At 46.8% G+C, this 17852-nt stretch overlaps 2 long non-coding RNA genes and 1 pseudogene across 2 annotated transcripts in view; 1 reads left to right on the top strand and 2 right to left on the bottom strand.

Moving 5' to 3' along the window:
* Positions 1-5154, top strand: part of LOC121018505 (uncharacterized) — a 101237-nt gene extending 96083 nt beyond the window's left edge. Inside the window, exon 4 of the long non-coding RNA XR_005785203.1 lies at positions 5111-5154. This is a non-coding gene — a long non-coding RNA (uncharacterized LOC121018505). The remainder of the gene's footprint in view (positions 1-5110) is intronic.
* Positions 3878-9469, bottom strand: LOC121018502 (uncharacterized). Its single transcript, XR_005785199.1, has 3 exons — positions 8727-9469; positions 4877-5051; positions 3878-4451 (listed from the first exon to the last, which is right to left on the bottom strand). It is a non-coding gene; the product is annotated as an uncharacterized LOC121018502 (long non-coding RNA).
* A 3747-nt stretch (positions 9470-13216) lies between these two features.
* LOC121018862 (uncharacterized) lies at positions 13217-17605 on the bottom strand (annotated as a pseudogene).
* Positions 17606-17852: the final 247 nt, after the last annotated feature.

Here is a 17852-nt window from a genome sequence, read left to right as displayed (position 1 = left end):
AGGGAGATGCAAATCAAAACTACAATGAGGGGCTCCTGGGTGTCTCAGTAGGTTAAGTGTCTGACTCTTGGTTTTGACTCAGGTCATGACTTTGCAGTTCATGAATTCAAGCCCCACATCGGGCTCTGTGCTGACAGTGCGGAGCCTGCTTGGGATTCTCCCTCTCTCCCTCTTTCTCTGCTCCTCCCCTGCTCATTCATTCACTCTCTCTCTCTCTCTCTCTCAAAATAAGTAAATAAACAAAAAAATTTTAAATACAGGTAGGTACTCCCTCGCACCAATTAGAATGGCTATTTTCAAAAAAGCCCAGAAAGCAACAAATGCTGGAGTGGATGTGAAGAAATTGGAGCCTGGTGTGTTTTTGACAGGACAGTAAAATAGTATAGCCATGGTGGTGATTTTCAGAAAAAAACTTTACATAAAAATACCATATGATCCAGTAATTCCACTTCTGGGTATATACACAAAAGAAGTGAAAGCAGGAACTGAAAGAAATATGTGTACACCCATGTTCAAAGAGTATTGTTCACAATAGCCAAAATATGGAAACAACCCAAATGCCATCAATGAATTAAGACAAACACAGTAGAATGTCGTTTAGGCTTCTGACCATCCTGAGCAGCCTCTGTTCCCTGCCTGGCTGACTTTCCTGTAGTCACTGGCCTTTCCCCATGGATGGCACAAGGCAGGGAGTGGGGAGCTACACAGGGACACTTGACAATAGAGTCCTTAGAGGCCTCGGGAAGGAGCTGACAAGACAGAACAGGCACATGGTAGGGACCCTATAAGTGTCTGTTGGAACGGAGATAGAAGTGAAACTCCTTTTCCACCTTCGTAGCTAAAACCAACTTCATGTGTTAATTTCCTCTGTGTTGTCTTCGTGTCTCAATGTTGCCCCCTGGAGGCTATGCTGGGGGCTGCACCAGAGATGCTAACCAGGCTCCAAAGGATGTGTGGGCCCTGAGCCCTGGGCAGAGGTGGGCTCTGACCTCCAGGCTGAGGGGCTGGTCAGCCCAGGTCCTGGTCCCTGTGGGTCCCAGGCTTCCTGAGTCCATCCCAGTGCAGGGTAAACTCAGGGAGAGGACAGTTGTTGTCCAGAAGATTCCTGATCCAATGTCAGGAGAACCATCCATCCAAGGGGATATGTTGCCTCTGATGGTGGTCTCTGTTCCCAGAGTTCCAAAGGAAGGGCCAGTGAAGAGTCTCTTGGGGCTTTGGGGAGAATACACCTCAGAATTCCCTGTTTCCCCCATCACAGCACTGGGGCCTGTTGCGTTCAAGTCACCTATGTCCCTGTCTTTGCTCTAGGCTCCCCATAGGACCCAGGAGCTAGAGCAGCTCCACCTGGAGACTCATCCAGGGATTCTCGAGGGTTCCTCTGCTAGGGAAGAGGAGGCCTCTGTGTGAGCCTCAGCCCCTCTGAGATGGAAGCAAATTCAGATCCTAGGTTCTCCTGTCCCATCCTGCACGGCAAGTTCCTCTCACTTCTCAGGACTCCTTGGGGTGGTAAGATGTCTTCAGCAGACCATAGCCACATATCCCCACAGATCAGAGACCCTAGGGAGGAGGAGTCACCTCCTGACTTCCTTGAGTTCTGAGAGGGGCTCTGACTTCCCCTGGTGGTAACTCCACCTGAGGTCAGGTCTCTGAGAGAAGATGAGGACACAGGCTGCCCAGGATCTCCAGGGATAGGTGAAGTGGCTCACAAGGTAGAGATGGAGTGGGGGATGTCTGTTTTCTGTGAGTGAATGGTGTCAGATGCTCACTGTTAGGAGGTCTCTGTCGTCACTCCTGAATCTATGAGGAGTGAAGGCTTGTCCCTGGGACAGCCTCAGGTACTTGTTGGCCTCCTCCCATGAAGATACCAGTGCCCCTGTGTCTACAGGGGACAGGTTCTGACCCCCAGGTGTCATGTGGGGGTGACATGCTTTATGGTGTGGTTTCTCTTATCCATTTCACACATGTCTATTGATGCATGTCATCTGGCACAGATGGGGATGCCTGGATATCTGGCCTGGCTGCCATCTCATCCTCTAAGACACTATTGATGAAGTAGTGTCTATTCAGAGTAGCCACTGGGCATAAGGACAGGACTGCCCCATTTCTCACAAGGGACTTAGTCATGGATGGATTGCACCCTGGCTCTGCATACTGCTCTCCCGGCTGGTACCTTGACAAACCTTGTCTTCTGTCTTCCCATTGCCCCAGCACAGCCTCCAAAGCACAGGGATCTGGGCCCTCTCAGAGGCCCCCAGCCAATCAAACCCTGCATGTAACCTTCTTTGTGTTAGAGAGAAGGGCCCCGTTATAGCATCAAGCAGCCTCATGGGAAAACACTTCCGAGCCAAAGTGACCCCCATGTGCTGGGACTGGTGTGTCCCATCTGGCCACATCTTGGCGGGTCGTCATGGGATCAGGGCAGAACCAGTGTGAGCTATGCTCTGGAGCTCCAAGGAACTGCCAGTGAGAGCTGAGTGCTGGGTTCTCGTCTTCTGGGAGGGATTCAATTTCCAGAACTTCGCGATATCCTTGGACCCAGCCAGAGACCAGGAGCTCAGGGCTCTGGTGGTGGTTGGGATTTAGCCACAAGGAGGTGCCCAGCTCTGCCCCCATACGTGCCAACCAGTGGCCCGAGGCTGTGCAGGGATAGTCCGGCCCATCTCCCGCCTGCAGAGTGTGGAGGTGGACAGGTGAATGCTGAGGACACCAAAAGGAACTCACCCCTTAATGATGGAGCATCAGAGACTCTTGTGGTTCAGAGAGGGGCACAGGGTTAGAGGGCAAGGTGTCAGCCCACAGGTGCTGAGAATGAAACCCCAACACCAGCCAGTCCCCAACTAAGTCCATTTTGGGGGGTGTAAATTCATCCTTAAGGAGTGATGCCAAGCTGTATGATTCTGAGAGAAGCTCCTATGATATAATTTTCTTCTTAATATTTCTTCCAAATCCATAGTATGACTTTGCATTCATGGCTAAGATGCCTCTCAGGATGCTGAGAACATCAGAGGACGTGTCTAATGACACCACATATCAATTTGCGGTCATGTATGTTTTTGCATCCCAGTGTCTACAGAATTTCCCTCAGCCAACCTGGCAATATAACCCAGTGGTGTCCTGATTTGTGGTTACACCCTTGGCAAAAACCAGTCTTCCAGCTGCTGAGCCACGGGCAGCCATAAGTTCTTCCCCTCTAAATATGCCTCCTTCTGAACCTGAATGTGCCCTTTGTCCAAGCTGAGCCCTCCTGTCTCCTGTCCAGGGCCCTGTTTTCTCTCCCAGCAGCAGGAACCATCCACTAGAGGGCACTCACGCGCCTGCCTGAACTCCTGCTGACCATTTCCATCTCCTGACCAATGCAAGTGTTTACATTGCCACAACGCCCAACCCTCAAATACTCTTTAGATTTGTTCACAGTGTGGCTCAGTCAGTTAAGCATCCGACTCTTGGTTTCGGCTCACGGTTCGTGGGTTCAAGCCCCCAGTTTGGGCTTTGTGCTGACAGTGTGGAGCCTGCTTGGGATTCTCTCTCTGTCTCTTCCCCTTCCCCTCTCTAAATAAATAAATAAATAAATAAATAAATAAATAAATAAATAAATTTTAAAAGCCCACTAAGATTAACAAATTGTGTTGTTTTAAGCCACTAAGTTTGTGGTAATTTGTTACAGCTACAGTAGGAACTTAATCCCCTAGGAAGACTGGTTAGAATTGGTCACGTCCATGTAAGAAATGACAATGTGGACTCACGGTCAGTGTGGACAAGAAGGTGGTAGAGAAATAGGAGGAACACTGGGGCAGGTGGGGGGGGCCTATGGAGGCTTTGCTAACAGGTTCCACAAAGCACAGGGAGGAGCAGAAGAATTCAATAGTGACTCTCGTGATTCTTGCTTCAGCAGCCAGGTGTAGGGAAACACCTTTAATAGAAGAAGGAGATGTGTGCAGGCTGAGCCTGTGTGAAGACCAGAAGTGAACGTTTGAATTACATGTGCAGTTAAGGTGGCCAAGAGGGGCCGGGGAGCACTGGTTCAGCTGGATCGCAGCTTCTGTGAGAGGCCAGAGGGGAGTGGGAGGAGAGGATCAGTCCGTCCAGCAGGACACGATCCGCACGGTGTTCTCCTGGGCTGGGAGGTCTCCAGACTAGGTGGGGATGGAGTTGAGTGGGCAGTGGGACAGCGAGGTCCCACCTGCAACAGCCCCTTCCTGAGCCACAGCCTGGGACGCTGTTTCCTGGCCGCCCTGCTGGTGGCCAGCACGGTGCTATCCATTGAAGCTAAGGAGTCAGAGTCACCAGTCAGGTCACTATTAACCACTTGCATCCTTCCCTCGTCTTTGTTTCCTGTGTTCAACTGATATTTCTTGCATGTCTCTACTTTATGGGTCTGAGTAGAATAAAATAATCCAAACTACATTTTCTCCTGATTATCTTTTGTTTCCAATTCCTCATGCTTGAATATACTAAAAAACAAACAAAAACACAAATAAAAATCCACCATCAGCAGGGTACTGGCAGAAGCAAACACACCATTACTCAAAAGCCTAATCCTCCCTTCTCCCCTCAGACACCAGGTGTCCTCACACGACCACGAATAAGAACATAGATGTTGACATATGTCCGGGGTGATCTGTGAGAGCCTGGGAGTGTGCACCTGCCAGCACGCAGGTTCTGTCTCACGGTGTCCATGGTAGCTCATCCTCAGAGACCCGTGACCAACCATGTTCTAGGAACCTTCAGGGTCCCCATGGGGGTCCTGTGCTGACAGAAAGGGAAAGGGAACAGGCCAATGCTGGGGCATAAGGAACATCCTCGGGTATCTCTGGTGACCAGCAAACCAGAAAACTCATTGGGTCCAGATCCAACACATGGACCTACAGGTACCCACCTGAGTCTCTGACTCCAAGTGTAAGACGTTCTATCAGATAATATGGAATTTACTCTGGGTTTCTGGGGACCGCACTGGCTTGGGTCACACGGAAGTATCATCTGGAGAAAAGAGTCACATTGGAAGTGAACTGTCAGCTGCCTTCTTTCTGACGATGACACTCAGCTTGTCTCACCTGAAACAAAGTTTATTTTTTTTTTATTTTGTTTTAATGTTTATTTATTTTTGAGACAGAGAGAGACAGAGCATGAACGGGGGAGGGGCAGAGAGAGAGGGAGACACAGAATCGGAAACAGGCTCCAGGTTCCGAGCCATCAGCCCAGAGCCTGACGCGGGGCTCGAACTCACGGGCCGCGAGATCGTGACCTGGCTGAAGTCGGACGCTCAACCGACTGCGCCACCCAGGCGCCCCACAAAGTTTTTTTTTAAACGCCAAAACCCCCACAGAACTCCCTATGAGTCTTTACCCAGCTCAAGGAAGAAGAGAAGCAGCACCTCACACACCATGGATGCTGTCACCAGTCCCCCTGCCTGCCCAACCCACCCCCCGCCATATTCTGCAAAATATTCCCCTACCCTTACACGTCTTCTTTTTCAACAACATGCTGTAACCTTAAAAACCATACATTTCATATTGAGCGTTGTTGACCTTCACAAAAATGAAATTACACTGAATTTCATGCCACTTGCTTTGTTCAGGAAAAATTCCCAGGATTCACTCCCACAGGTGTGCCTGGATGGCAATGGTCTCTGCATCTCCCATCGTAAGAACTTATCACATTTTCTTTCACTGAAAGAAATGTGGTAACTGGTGAACATTTGGGATGTTTTGCTTTTGCTCATATGTTATACAAACACTGCCACTATGAATGTTCCTCCCCGTTCACGTCTGCTACGACACCACACAACTTCTATGGGTGACATCTACAAGCTTTTCTATTGGTTTGTTTTTCTTTATTGCAAGGATCTTTATATATTGTGGTGGCATGCTTTGCCAACTATGTGTGCTGCACATCTCTTTCGTATAGTATCCTTTCTAAAGAGACATTAAGTGTAATATAGAACTCATATTTTTACCATTACATTGGTGTCCCTCTACCTAATTTAGAATAATTTCCCAAGGCTGTGTGTGTGTGTGTGTGTGTGTGTGTGTGTGTGATCAATTTTTCAGACTCATTTATAAAAACTGCCTTCTTTCCCCCACTTTATCTGTCAGGCCACCTCCCTTATGAAGTGTCGATGTGTGAGTAGGATGGTGGCCGACGCCACATTCAGGTCCCCAGTGGAGCCACAGCACCAGTTTTCTATCTTGTGGCTCAGTGATCCATCTTGGTATCTATCTAGTAGGGTCGTTGCCACCTTGTTACACTTCTTCGGGGCCCTTTGTTAAGCTCTTTAATTTTAGAATTCCCTTGTCCAGTGGAAAGAAAACAATGACAGTTTTTATTGGGAAGCTCGTAATTGTCCAGATAATTTGGGGAGAACAGCCGTTCCACCAAGCGGAGTCTTCCCGATCCTGACATTCCCTGGTATCTCTTTCCTTTCTGTTGGTGATTTGTCCTCTGTTAGTTATTGCCACTTAACAGCAAACTTTCATGTTCAGTCAAGTTTTAGGTGGTAAATAAACAAAGGCCTTGCTTACAAAGCTCTTTGTTTATTCTCCAGTTGCTGCTATAAATATTATTTAAATGACACTTGCTCTTATAAAGCAATGTCATTCAGCCTCGCATATGAATCTCCTATCAGGCATTCTTGGGAAACTACTGTACTGATTCTGAGAACTTCTCAGACGTGAATTATGACATCGTTTCTGCACTTTTCCTTCTCAGACCTTTTCTTTTATGTGTCTGGCTCGGCGCGCTCAAGGACCCCATGCGCACCCTTACAAGTCAGTGTTGGCAGCCCACCCGAGCCTGGCCGCCTGACCTTAAAATTACGTTTGCTCTACCATTTTGTACACACGCTTTATCAGTTTCAGAAAGTTTCATTTTATTTCTGTTGACGGGTTTCTGTCATCAAATGTAGCTGAATCTTACATACAGTTTTTTTTAACATATCTTTCAAAAAGTCACATAATTTTCCTTCTTTCAACCATTAAAGCTGTGAATTACACTGATCTTCTGTTAACCTAACTGCATTCCTGGACTAAACCTCACATTCACGCACGTGATCTTTTCCCTTCACTGCTGGACTGTGGTTCCTATTTCTGTAGGAGGTTTGTGTATGCTGCTCTTGGCCTGTAATTTTTCCTTTCCGTATTTTTTTCTGGTTTGAGGGTCAAGGTTATTCTAGTCTCACGGTAAGAGCTGGGAATGTGTTCGCTCTTTCTCTCAAGAGTATGCGTAAGGTTAGAATAAGGTCACGAATGTGTAAAATCTCCCCATTGAAATGACGGAAATTTCAAAATGGTAACTCAAGTGGTGCCTGAGGGGCTCAGTCAGTTGAGCGTCTGACTCTTGGTCTCAGCTCAGGTCATGATCTGGCACTTTGTGCGTTGTAGCCCAGCACCGGCTCTGACGCTGACGGTGAGGAGCCTGCTTGGGATTCGGCCCCTCCTTTTCTCGGCCCCTGCCCTGCTTGGGCATGCGCTCTCTCTTTCTCTCTCAAAACAAATAAATAAACATAAGAAAATAGTAACTCAAGTTCGTATTAGGTTGGTTATTAGGACTCCTATCATGCTTTTCTTCTGGTTATTTTTTATTCTTTGCTCCTTTTTTCTGCTTTTAAGCATCTTAACATTTAAAATTTCCCCACAAGCTCCCCTGGGTTGCATCCTGTGTGTTCTCTGTAAAGTATTTTTCTGTCAGTTATACATATTGTGACACTGCCATTGTAGTTTCTCATTAGGCAGGAGTTTTACAAACACATGGTTTCCATTCAGGGAGTTGTTTTCAGCTTATACTTTTCATTCTGTTCTCTGACTACCGACCACAGGGTTTATAGAGCCTTCCATGTCTGTGCATTGATGAAAATTTGCAGTCTTGTCCCCGTATGTGGCAAATATTCATACAGTTGCCATTTGTGCTTGAAAAAAATTTTTACCACATTTTGTATATACATACACCAAGCTTCTTACATTGCTCCAATATTCTCTATCCTTCCTGCTAGATGAGCTTCCCATCGAGCTTGCCCTCTCATTTCTGAGAGGCATATGCTCATGTCTTCTACCAAAAGAGTGGATTCCAGGTGGCTTTTTAAAGACAGGGAAGAGGGGCGCCTGGGTAGCTGAGTCGGTTGAGCGTCCGACTTTGGCTCAGGTCATGATCTCACAGCTTGCCAGCCTGAGCCCCGCGTCGGGCACTGTGCTGACAACTCAGAGCCTGGAGCCTGCTTTGGATTCTGTGTCTCCCTCTCTCTCTGCCCCTAAACAACTCCCATTCTGTCTCCGTCTCTCTCAAAAATAAATAAACATTAAAAAAAATTTAAAGACAGGGAAGAAAGAAAGAAAAAAAGAAAGAAAAAGAAAGACAAGAATTGACCTCATACATGTCTCCCAAAAAGCCTGCAAAAATTGTATTGGGAATGAAACCCATCAAGAGTTACCAAATTACTTTTTCCTACAACAGCATGTGAATACAGGTCTGCTTTCTTCCTCTGCTGAGACCCTGCCCAGCAGATGAAATGAAGGAGATTCCTAGAACAACAGTGAGGTACGTAAAAAAAGACTTCAGAGGCTTTTCAAAGCCTGCTGCAAAAAATACTTAGCTTATGACCCATTTCTGTAAAATAAGAACATGAAACTATGTTACGGACTATTGATGAATACAAACATATATAAAAAGGATGGGTGAAATCGCTGTAAAAAGTCTCCTACATAGGATGAGACCCTCACCCACCAGCAAGTCGTTACCTCTGGCAAAGGAGGACAGCAAGGGAGAAGGCGCTGGTGTCCGATACGATGCAGCCTGTTGCCTTTTGTTTGGCAAAGGAGACCGGAGGCCAAATTCTAAAACGTTCACATCTGTTAAATCTTGGAGGAAACCGAACGGCTCACTGCACTATTTCGTCTACGTTTACTAGCTGGCATTCCACTGGAGACTTCAGCTTTCTTTGTCACTGTTTCTTTGTTGAAATCTAGAAAGCCTTGTTGATTTAAATACCTGACAATCTGGGGCGCCTGGACGGCTCTGTAGGTGAGTGTCCGACTTGAGCTGAGGTCAGGATCTCACTGTTTGTGAGTTTCAGCTCCACATTGCGCTCTCTGCTATAAGCCCAGAGCCCACCCCACATCCTCTGCCGGCCCTCCCTGGCTCACTCTCTCTCGCTCTCTCTCTGTCTCTCTCTCTCTCTCTCTCAAAAGTAAATAAACATTGAAAAAAATATCTCGCAACAGAACCCAACAGTCTGGGTTTCTGTTTTAGAGATCGACGGAAGGCTAAATCTAAATCTAATGTTTACATTAGCCTGAAATGTTTTCATCTGTGTCAACGTGGCCCTCCCAGTTGAAGATCAGAAAAACAGCCACGCATCCACCACGTTCGGTGATCAACACTTACCTACAACCCTGATCGACAGTTACCTACGCCTTCTCCTTGCTTTGAAACTAAAAAAAGTGTTCTCCTCTGGTTGATTGCCCTCACAACCTTGAAGTGTCTAGATGGGACTCTCTATGTTGAACGAGTTCTAGACAGCTCCAGAGCAGAGAGACAGGGCTTCCTCCTCTCCAGACCTCAGAACACGAAAGCACAAACAACACTCCAAACCCCATCCATGATCAATCTGCATCACTGTGATGGAATCCATTGCTGTTCTGCTCCACCTTGGGTGAGCAGTGTCGTGAACCTTGAACACGACAGAACCTTGCCTTCTAGGGGGGGTTACAGGGACCACAAAGGACATGTTTTTCAAACCTCCCACTAAGAGCAGACCGGCCAACCGGTTGAATTTTGTCCTCTTCACACAAAAAACCCCAAATCCTGCCTTTCCATCAGTGTAACCATGGTCACCAAAACCCCCTTGTAAAAAAATCCCTTGAATTTTGTCCTCTTCACACAAAGAACCCCAAATCCTGCCTTTCCATCAGTGTAACCATGGTCACCAAAACCCCCTTGTAAAAAAATCCCCTTGTTTTTTGTTTTTTGCCTCTGCCAAATGGCTGCTGGCACACGTGGGACAAGCTCATTGGCTCCTGCCTGTGTGTAGGGGCGGGGCGTCAGAGAGTGACTGGTTCCAGAAAGTATAAAAGGCTGGCTCTCTAAGCTCTCTTCGGTCTTTTGGCCCGAAGCAAACGAGTGCAAACCTCCTATGCCCTCTACCAACTCAAACATGTTCAATATCAAACCTTGGGTTGTGGAATTCACACTGGAAATGATATCTAACATTGTCATGCATAAGATAACAATGTCTATACCAAACTACATGACGTGTGTTGAGAACCAACAAAAATTCACGGACTGGTTAAAAAAGATGTGCTACTTTCTGTTGAAGAAGACCGTTGTTTACACCCTGAGCAATCTTGCTTCCATTGTACACAATCTGATGGTCAAAAAGTTCTTTACAAATATACATTATTTTCGAGACGACAAGATGTTTCCTAAACCCACAGAAGTGGTTGTGCTTTAGCTGCTGTTATACGTGTGCATTCCAGGCTCTCTGGGGAAATACTTGTCATCTGGAAGAGAGCAAACTACTTTACCAGCTTATCTACACTGAGTGGACCATATATGTATTCTCCGCTCTCTCCGTGAGTCATCACTTGTGTTTCAAATGAGAAATTCTAAACGGAATTACAAAATTACGATTGTAAAATTATACTAGACTCACAAATAAGACCGCTCACAACTATCACTAATGTTAAGAATCTTTAACAAGGAGCTCAGAGACCGCTGTAAAGATGGTCCTGTATATGTCCCCACCTAGATGCAACGTGACATTGTAGCCTGTGCCAACCACAAATGGGACATTCTGCGGCACTTCTCAGAAGAAAGCTAGCTTGCTTCCTTCTGCTGAAGGAGGCATAATTCTTTCCAAAACACTTAAACAAGCTTCGGGTTTTCCCTTGATCAACTCTTTCTCCTCCCAGCTCTGAGCTGTTTCTGGTCCTGGAGAATCTGTGTCTCCTAGCTGCCAATCTCTCAAACTTCAGATGAACTTTTCTTTTGCTTTGTTTGCAGCCTCGGTTCTTTCTGATTTGGCACACTGGACAAATAAACTTCTTATCAACACATGGGGTGTCTGAAGCCTTCGTGCGCCGCTTCTAGCCTGACTTCTTTCTCTTGTGTGGCTCAGGGTCTGTGGCCAGGACCCAAAAAGGAGGTAGGAAAAAATCTCAGTGATACCAAGCAGAGCTCGTGGTTGTGGAGGTAGGGTGGAAAAGAGAGGGTGTGAAGCCTGGGTGAGAATTGCTGAATGGAGATGGGGTGGGGGTGGTTTCCAAAGCTGAAACTCTGTGGTGAGTGTCCCAAGAGGTCTTTGGGGATGTCTCATCTCTCCAGCAGAAGGTCAAGGTGAGAGAAGTTCAAACAAGGTGCTGATTGAAGGCACCTTGACCAGCCTCAGGGCGTTTGCCCAAATTTGGCCAGAGGAGAGCCAGGTGCCTTGAAGTCTGAGCTAGGGGGAGGTTTAGGGCCCCCAGAACTCATGTTCCAGGGGACTCATTCTCAGGTGGGGTGGTGGTGGTGGTGGAGAAACTCTGAAGGTTCCCACACAGCCCCCCTCGGGTCAGGAGAGACCCTGTGGAGGAGGAAAGGCAAGGAACAACCCTTTCTGGGGAAACCCCGGGGTCCTGGGGCTGACCTGGGGATGTGGAGACTGCACTGCACTGGGGCTTCAGGCTCCTCGTTGCAAGGAGAGCTTGGAAATAGCAGCGTCCAGCTCACCCCTCTCGATCCCAGGTCCCTCAACAAATAAGCAGACAGGGGACTGAGCCATCCTAGGCATCTATCTGCTCCCTTGGAGACCCCACCCAGTCGTCTTCACACATGCTCTGCACCCTGTCAGGCAGCTGTGAGAGCTGCTGCCCCTGCTCCTGATGGTCAAAAGAGCCTTCCCCCACCCCCGCCCCCAAAAACGGAGTGGGAGTTTCCTCCAAATTAACAGACTTACCGTACAATGTTGCAGTCTCCCTTCTGATTTTATACCCATAAGAATTGAAAGCAAGTTTGGAAGAGACACTTGCACATCCCCGTTCATTGCTGTGCAATTCCCAGGACTCAGGAGGTAGAAGCAGCCCAAGGTGCAGAGACAGAGGAGTGGGTGAAGAAAGGGGCTCGTGTCCACACTGCAGTGTTGTCCAGTCTTTGACAAGAAGGTCATTCTGGACTCGCTGCTAAGTGATCTAAGCACGTCACAGAAAGAAAACTAGCCTAAGATTCCACTTATGTGAGGAATGTAAACTAGTCAAATGTGTCAAATCAGAGAGAACTGTGCTTCCAGTCAGGGTGGGGAGGAGGGCACACGGAGCCGTGGATGTAGATTTTCAGTCACAAAATGAACTCGTGCTAGAGACGTGCTGTGCAACACTGAGAATCTATATACCGCCACTGACCTATCCACCGGTTAAGGATTGATGGTAGTAAAGTCAATGTTGTGTGTTTTTTACTATCAGTTGGTATTGATTTCTTTCTTATTTTTACACTTGGTCATAAGAACATGTATTTCTGTCATGAAGAAATTACCTTTTCAAAACGGCTAGAAATTTCAGAAGACGAAGGTGAAAAAGGAACGAAGTAACTCCCAGTGTCCTTCCATTTCAAAAATCGTCTGACATCTGAGCCAGAGGACTCTGCGTCTATCAGTGACTTCCTCTTCATGTGTCTCAGAACGAGTTCAACATGCTTTACACGATCCGTTACATGTAAGACCGTTTCCAATAGCTTCTACCGTAAATCAAGAAATCCATTTATTCAAGTTTACTTACAGAGTATTAATCCCACAGAAAATTTTAACAACCTCTTTTTCAAAAACAAAATCCTTGATGCTACGTGGCATTCTGATATATAATGATGTGGTTTCAAAGACTGAAAAGCATTAGGAGCGTATATTTGAAATTCAAGCACTTAGACATTAAAAATTGTAATACACAGAATTCTCTGTATCAAATATTCCAGAAAAATAAATCAGAATATAAACAGTATATAATCTCCTCTGGATTCCTCTTCCCCTTGAGTGACATAATATAACATAGGAATTTGTTTCAAAATACTTGTATGTACTTAATATCCCGTCAAAAACATGTCATTTAAAAAACCTGAAAAATGAGACCAGGAGAACTATGGGCAGAATGCACAAGAACAAAACCTCATGAGTTTCTAATTTCTAATGACTTCTATTCCTAATGATTTCTAAAAGCTGTCTTCCTAATTTCCAAGGCAAATTTACACAACAGAGAAAAATAAGCACTCGGTATACAAGCTTTACAGCCTTTTTTTTCACAGAGTGTGGCTCTTCTGCCAAAATTCAGCCATCAATATACAACCTCATTTCCTTTCTAAAGTGAGTGAGAACATATTCTACCTTAAATGGGACATCGAAGCAAATTTCCAAGAATGAAAATAGCACTCGAAAGTCTTAATTTCACGATTCAAATATCAACAAAAGCAACAATTCCCCAACTCATGAAAGAAGGATGAAGTATCTACATAGGAAAAAGTGCACATTTAAGTCTTCTTAAATATTACATAACAAAAACAGGTGTATTTATGACTTCAGTCTTCAGATGGCATACTTCACGAAATCATTATTCATTGAAAATAGACAAATGTTTACAAAGAACATTTAACTTAAATTTCATGGTTGCTTATTAAATGGTTGACCTGTACAGGGACATAAGAGTCCTGTCAAGATAGGTAATAAACTATAAATATAAATTATACCACAATGTTAAAAACTTCATAGTGCTCTATGGGAAAATCAATAAAGATAACATAATCTTTCTGGGGAAAAGTATTTAGCTTTACAAATAAATTCAAAATGTACATTTTACATATGAATTGCAGAATACATGTAAACCTTGTATTGCCACATAATCTTTGATTTTGTGGAAAACCATAAAAATGATGTACGTTTTCAATATATGGACATCAAAACTACACGGTTCACTTTTTTCTTTTCTTTTTTTTTTTTTTTTTTCGTTTTTACTTTTTCCTTTTCTGGCAACTTTGGATGCACTTTTCCGTTTTGGTTCCCAAAGGGGATTTTCCACAAATCCCAAAGCTGCACCTCTGTCCAGCTTGCCGGCCATTTTCTTGTCTCTTATTTCCCTGACTCTGTTCACGGATACCCTGATTCTTTCCAATTCCTGCTTTACTGGATGTTCGTAGAATAAAAACTCCCTGAGTTGCCAAGTCAACCCCAAACGCTGAATTGCATGTGTAAGCAGAAGCGAAATCCACTTTTGCTTGTTGAGGGGGGCCCGACCTCTGCAACGACTCGTTTCTAGAAACAGACATCATGGTCTTCAGCATCTCATCCACACACCAATGGAATTCTCAAATGTGGATAAATACTCATGAATTTCCACTGGCTAGTCTTCCTCAATTTCTCCCCTGCCATCGTGACCACCTTGTTGGCCTTCTACTCCTGTCTCCAGGAGATGAAGTGTGATAGATTTCTTTAAGGGAGAAACTGGGGTGAAGAAGCCTGGGGCCCTTGAGGACTTCCTGCCTTCAAAGAAAAAGCTCGGGGTGTGACAAGTACACAGGGTCGGTGGTGAGCTTTGTTTCCTGTTCCCCGTCAGCCTGTTTCCGCCCCAGATGGTTGCTCGTGGGGTCTCTGAGCCCCTCAAGAGTCCACAGTGGGGAGGATGCTCAAAGCTCCAATGACTCTCCAGAGTTGAGGGGCGAAGGTGGGAGGGGAAGGGCCGGGCAGGGAAGGAAAGGGGGGTAGAGGAGGTAGCAGTGTGGAAGGGGGGGCAGATCAACACATTCAAGAGAGCTGAAGAGCCTAAGATGTGTCTTCAACATAAAAAAGGAAGGAGGGGAGAAGACGGCGACGACGGCCTGGAGCACGAGACTCTTGATCTGCAGTCATGAGGGCAAGCCCGGCATAGAGCTTACTTTAAAAAAATTAGCATGAGACTTTAAAAAATTATCCATAAAACAAGGAAAACTGATGAGGAGGCAGACACTTTAGAGGAGCAAGTTGGGGAGCTCCGAAGTCAGGTCGTCTCTGTGTCTGTTGAAGTTCGCCTTATGTTTAAGGAAACCTTTGCCTTCGGGGTGGCTGGGTGGCCCAATCAGTTGAGCATCTGACTGCAGATCTGGTCGTGATCTCACGGTCTGGTCCGTGGGTTTGAGCCCCTCCTCGGGCACGCTGCTGTCAGCGCAGCGCAGAGCCTGCTTCGCGTCTTCGGTCCCCCTCTCTCTGCCTCTCCCCTACTCCCACTCTCTCTCTCACTCGAAAATAAATAAACATTTAAAAAATAAAGACTACCTATACCTCAGTATTAAGAAGATAAGCGAAAGAAAAATAGGAAGAAAGAGAGAAAGGGAAGGAGAGAGAGAAAAATAAAACCTCTGGCTTTTCTGAAGATATTCAGCCGCACTGGCGCCCTGAAGGTGAAGCATGAAGCCGGCAGCAGCACAGCAGAGAGGAGGAGAGTCTCTTGTCTCTCGTCCAGAAATGGTTAAAACGAAGAGATCATGTTTCAAAATTCTAAAAATGTCTCTTGATGCCTTTCTCCCACTCATAAGCTCCAGCATAGGGCATAGTGGAAATCCCCTCAGAGCACGTGGGAGCTTGAAAGTCGCAGGAAATGGTTCCAGAGCAACTGTTTCTTGGGAAATCACCCATCCTTACCCCAGAGAGCCAGATGGGGCTCTTTAGACTGCCATCATTCTGGAATCAAGGGTACCTTTGGGAATCACATTAAGAGACTGGATTTCTTCCCACAGTTTTTGGCGCTCATGCAGCCCTGAGCCGAGGGACCCACGATGGGCTCGGCAGCCCTGGGCTTCTTGAACTGACCTTCCCTTTATCGAGGAGTCTTTGCCTCTGGGGTCCACGGCGCCCCAGCATTCCTGCAGCTGGTGGCCTGAGACACCTTCCTGTTGGGGGCTGCCCTCCCAGGGACACGTGGGCAGGGATGCAGGGACGTGATGAATCTGAAGTCCCAGAGGAAGGAGCCTGACTCAGGACAGACCACGGAGGGGACAAGGGGTGAGGGGAACAACCACCCAGTGGGAACATCTCTCCTGAGGCTCCCCTGGGGATGGGCAGCCTGCATTGTTCTGCTCTTTTGCCTCATCGTTCAAAAGGAGACATTTAACCATCAGAGCAGAGATATCATTTTGATGTGGATGACCTACCACCCCAGGGACATCTGAACTTGTCACGCAGCCCCACTGCAGCTCGAACAAGGCAATTATTATTCTAGCCCTGATATTCACACTATGAGCACAACCAGTTCTGGCTCCCTCCCGTCGGATGTTCTCTCCTGTAGTGGTGACCACTGCAGGTCACCTTTGATAAGCCCTTTGTGCTGTGTGTTCTGTCTCAGAGTGTTCCCAGGAAAGCCCTGGCTTCTCTGTCAGGCACTACGCAGGGGAGATCTCTCTGGAACAGCACCAGCTCCCCTGAACGGAACCCCAATCATCTCTGCCCAACATGCTCGGAGGCTACTTAGTGATTTTTCACTTCCCTTTGAAAAAATGGGGAACTCAGTTGCTTTCTTCCCCATCACCAGGACACACAAACCCTTTCCCTTCCCTGTCTGGGTAATATTTTCCTAATGCCTATCTTTAGTGCAGATGTTTCTCTATCTCTGTACTGCTATTCCTATTTGACCTGAATAATTATGATCACCCAGGCCCCCACCTTGGATTGTGGAGTCAAGAATGTGTATCTGAAGTACATTAGGGCTGGAGAACATTCTTGCAGTGACCTGGGGAGAGAGGGTGAAGGGGTAGAGACGCTTAGAGACCTATGAGGACACAGAGTACAAAACACTAAACTCCTCCTCCCATCTTTCCAGATTACTCTGTGGTGCTGCCGCCCTCTGGTGCCTACAGTACGTAGTGCGGCCCTCGGTTGCCTCATTCCTGTCTGTCCCAAAGGAGCCCATCAATCTGTGGTCAGTCTTTGGGGCAGAACAGCTACAAAACTGGCAGGACCCAATGTAAAGTGAAAATGCACGGCTCCTTGGCCAAAGTAATTGAGAATTTCAAGATGTCAGAAGCACACAATGATGCCTAGCACAAGGTAAGCATCTTTTTTCTATTAATTAATATTTTTTCTATTAATCTCTGCACCCAACGTGGGGCTCGAACTCATAATCCCAAATTCAATAGTCACATGTTCTTCGAAGTGACACACTCCGGCACCCAGCGCAGGGCGCTTGCAAATCACTGCAGGATTGCACAGATTGCAGCCGGTGAGGCCAGCCCTGCCTTACTGGACCAATGCCTGTATTCATCCTCCATGTGACTATCACAGCAACTCAAGCCATACAAAATTTACAGAAATGGGGAGCCCGGAGAGTATCTGTCTTTTCATCTCTAATGAGACGATTTTCTCTCTTTTAAAAATTTCACCCGCCATTTTGCTCTGGCCCAATCAATGACCCAACTGGACGTGATCCTAGCTTTGAAAATGAAAAATGAATGAAACACACTGATTATATAAAAAGCCTCTAGCCACCCAAACCCTGCACCTCGTGTACTTCTTCGTGTCCGACAGACTAGACCAGTTATAGGATCAGGGCAGCTTCATGGGAAAGCACCTCCAAGCTGCGGTGACCTCCCACGTGCGCAGACTGGCATGTCCCATCCGACCACACCTTGCGGTGGTCATGGGGTTCGGGGAGAAACGGTGCGGACTCTGCCCGGTCAGTGCTCTGTGGCAGGAATTCAGAAATAATGCAGAGCTTCCTGATCCATGTCAATGCTCCTGCACAGAGGACAGGAGCTCGGGGTTCTGGTGGTGGTCCGGATTGAGCCACAAGGGGGCGCGCAGATCTCGCTCAGACCCCACACCTGCCAATCAGGAGTCTGCTCACATGTAGGTATAGCCCACCCCGCCCCCCCCACCCCCCCCCCCC

Source organism: Herpailurus yagouaroundi, unplaced genomic scaffold, assembly GCF_014898765.1.
Source record: "Herpailurus yagouaroundi ecotype Mexico unplaced genomic scaffold, PumYag 220, whole genome shotgun sequence".
Classification (NCBI taxonomy): Eukaryota; Metazoa; Chordata; class Mammalia; order Carnivora; family Felidae; genus Herpailurus; species Herpailurus yagouaroundi.
This window is presented reverse-complemented; position numbering and strand designations above follow the sequence as displayed.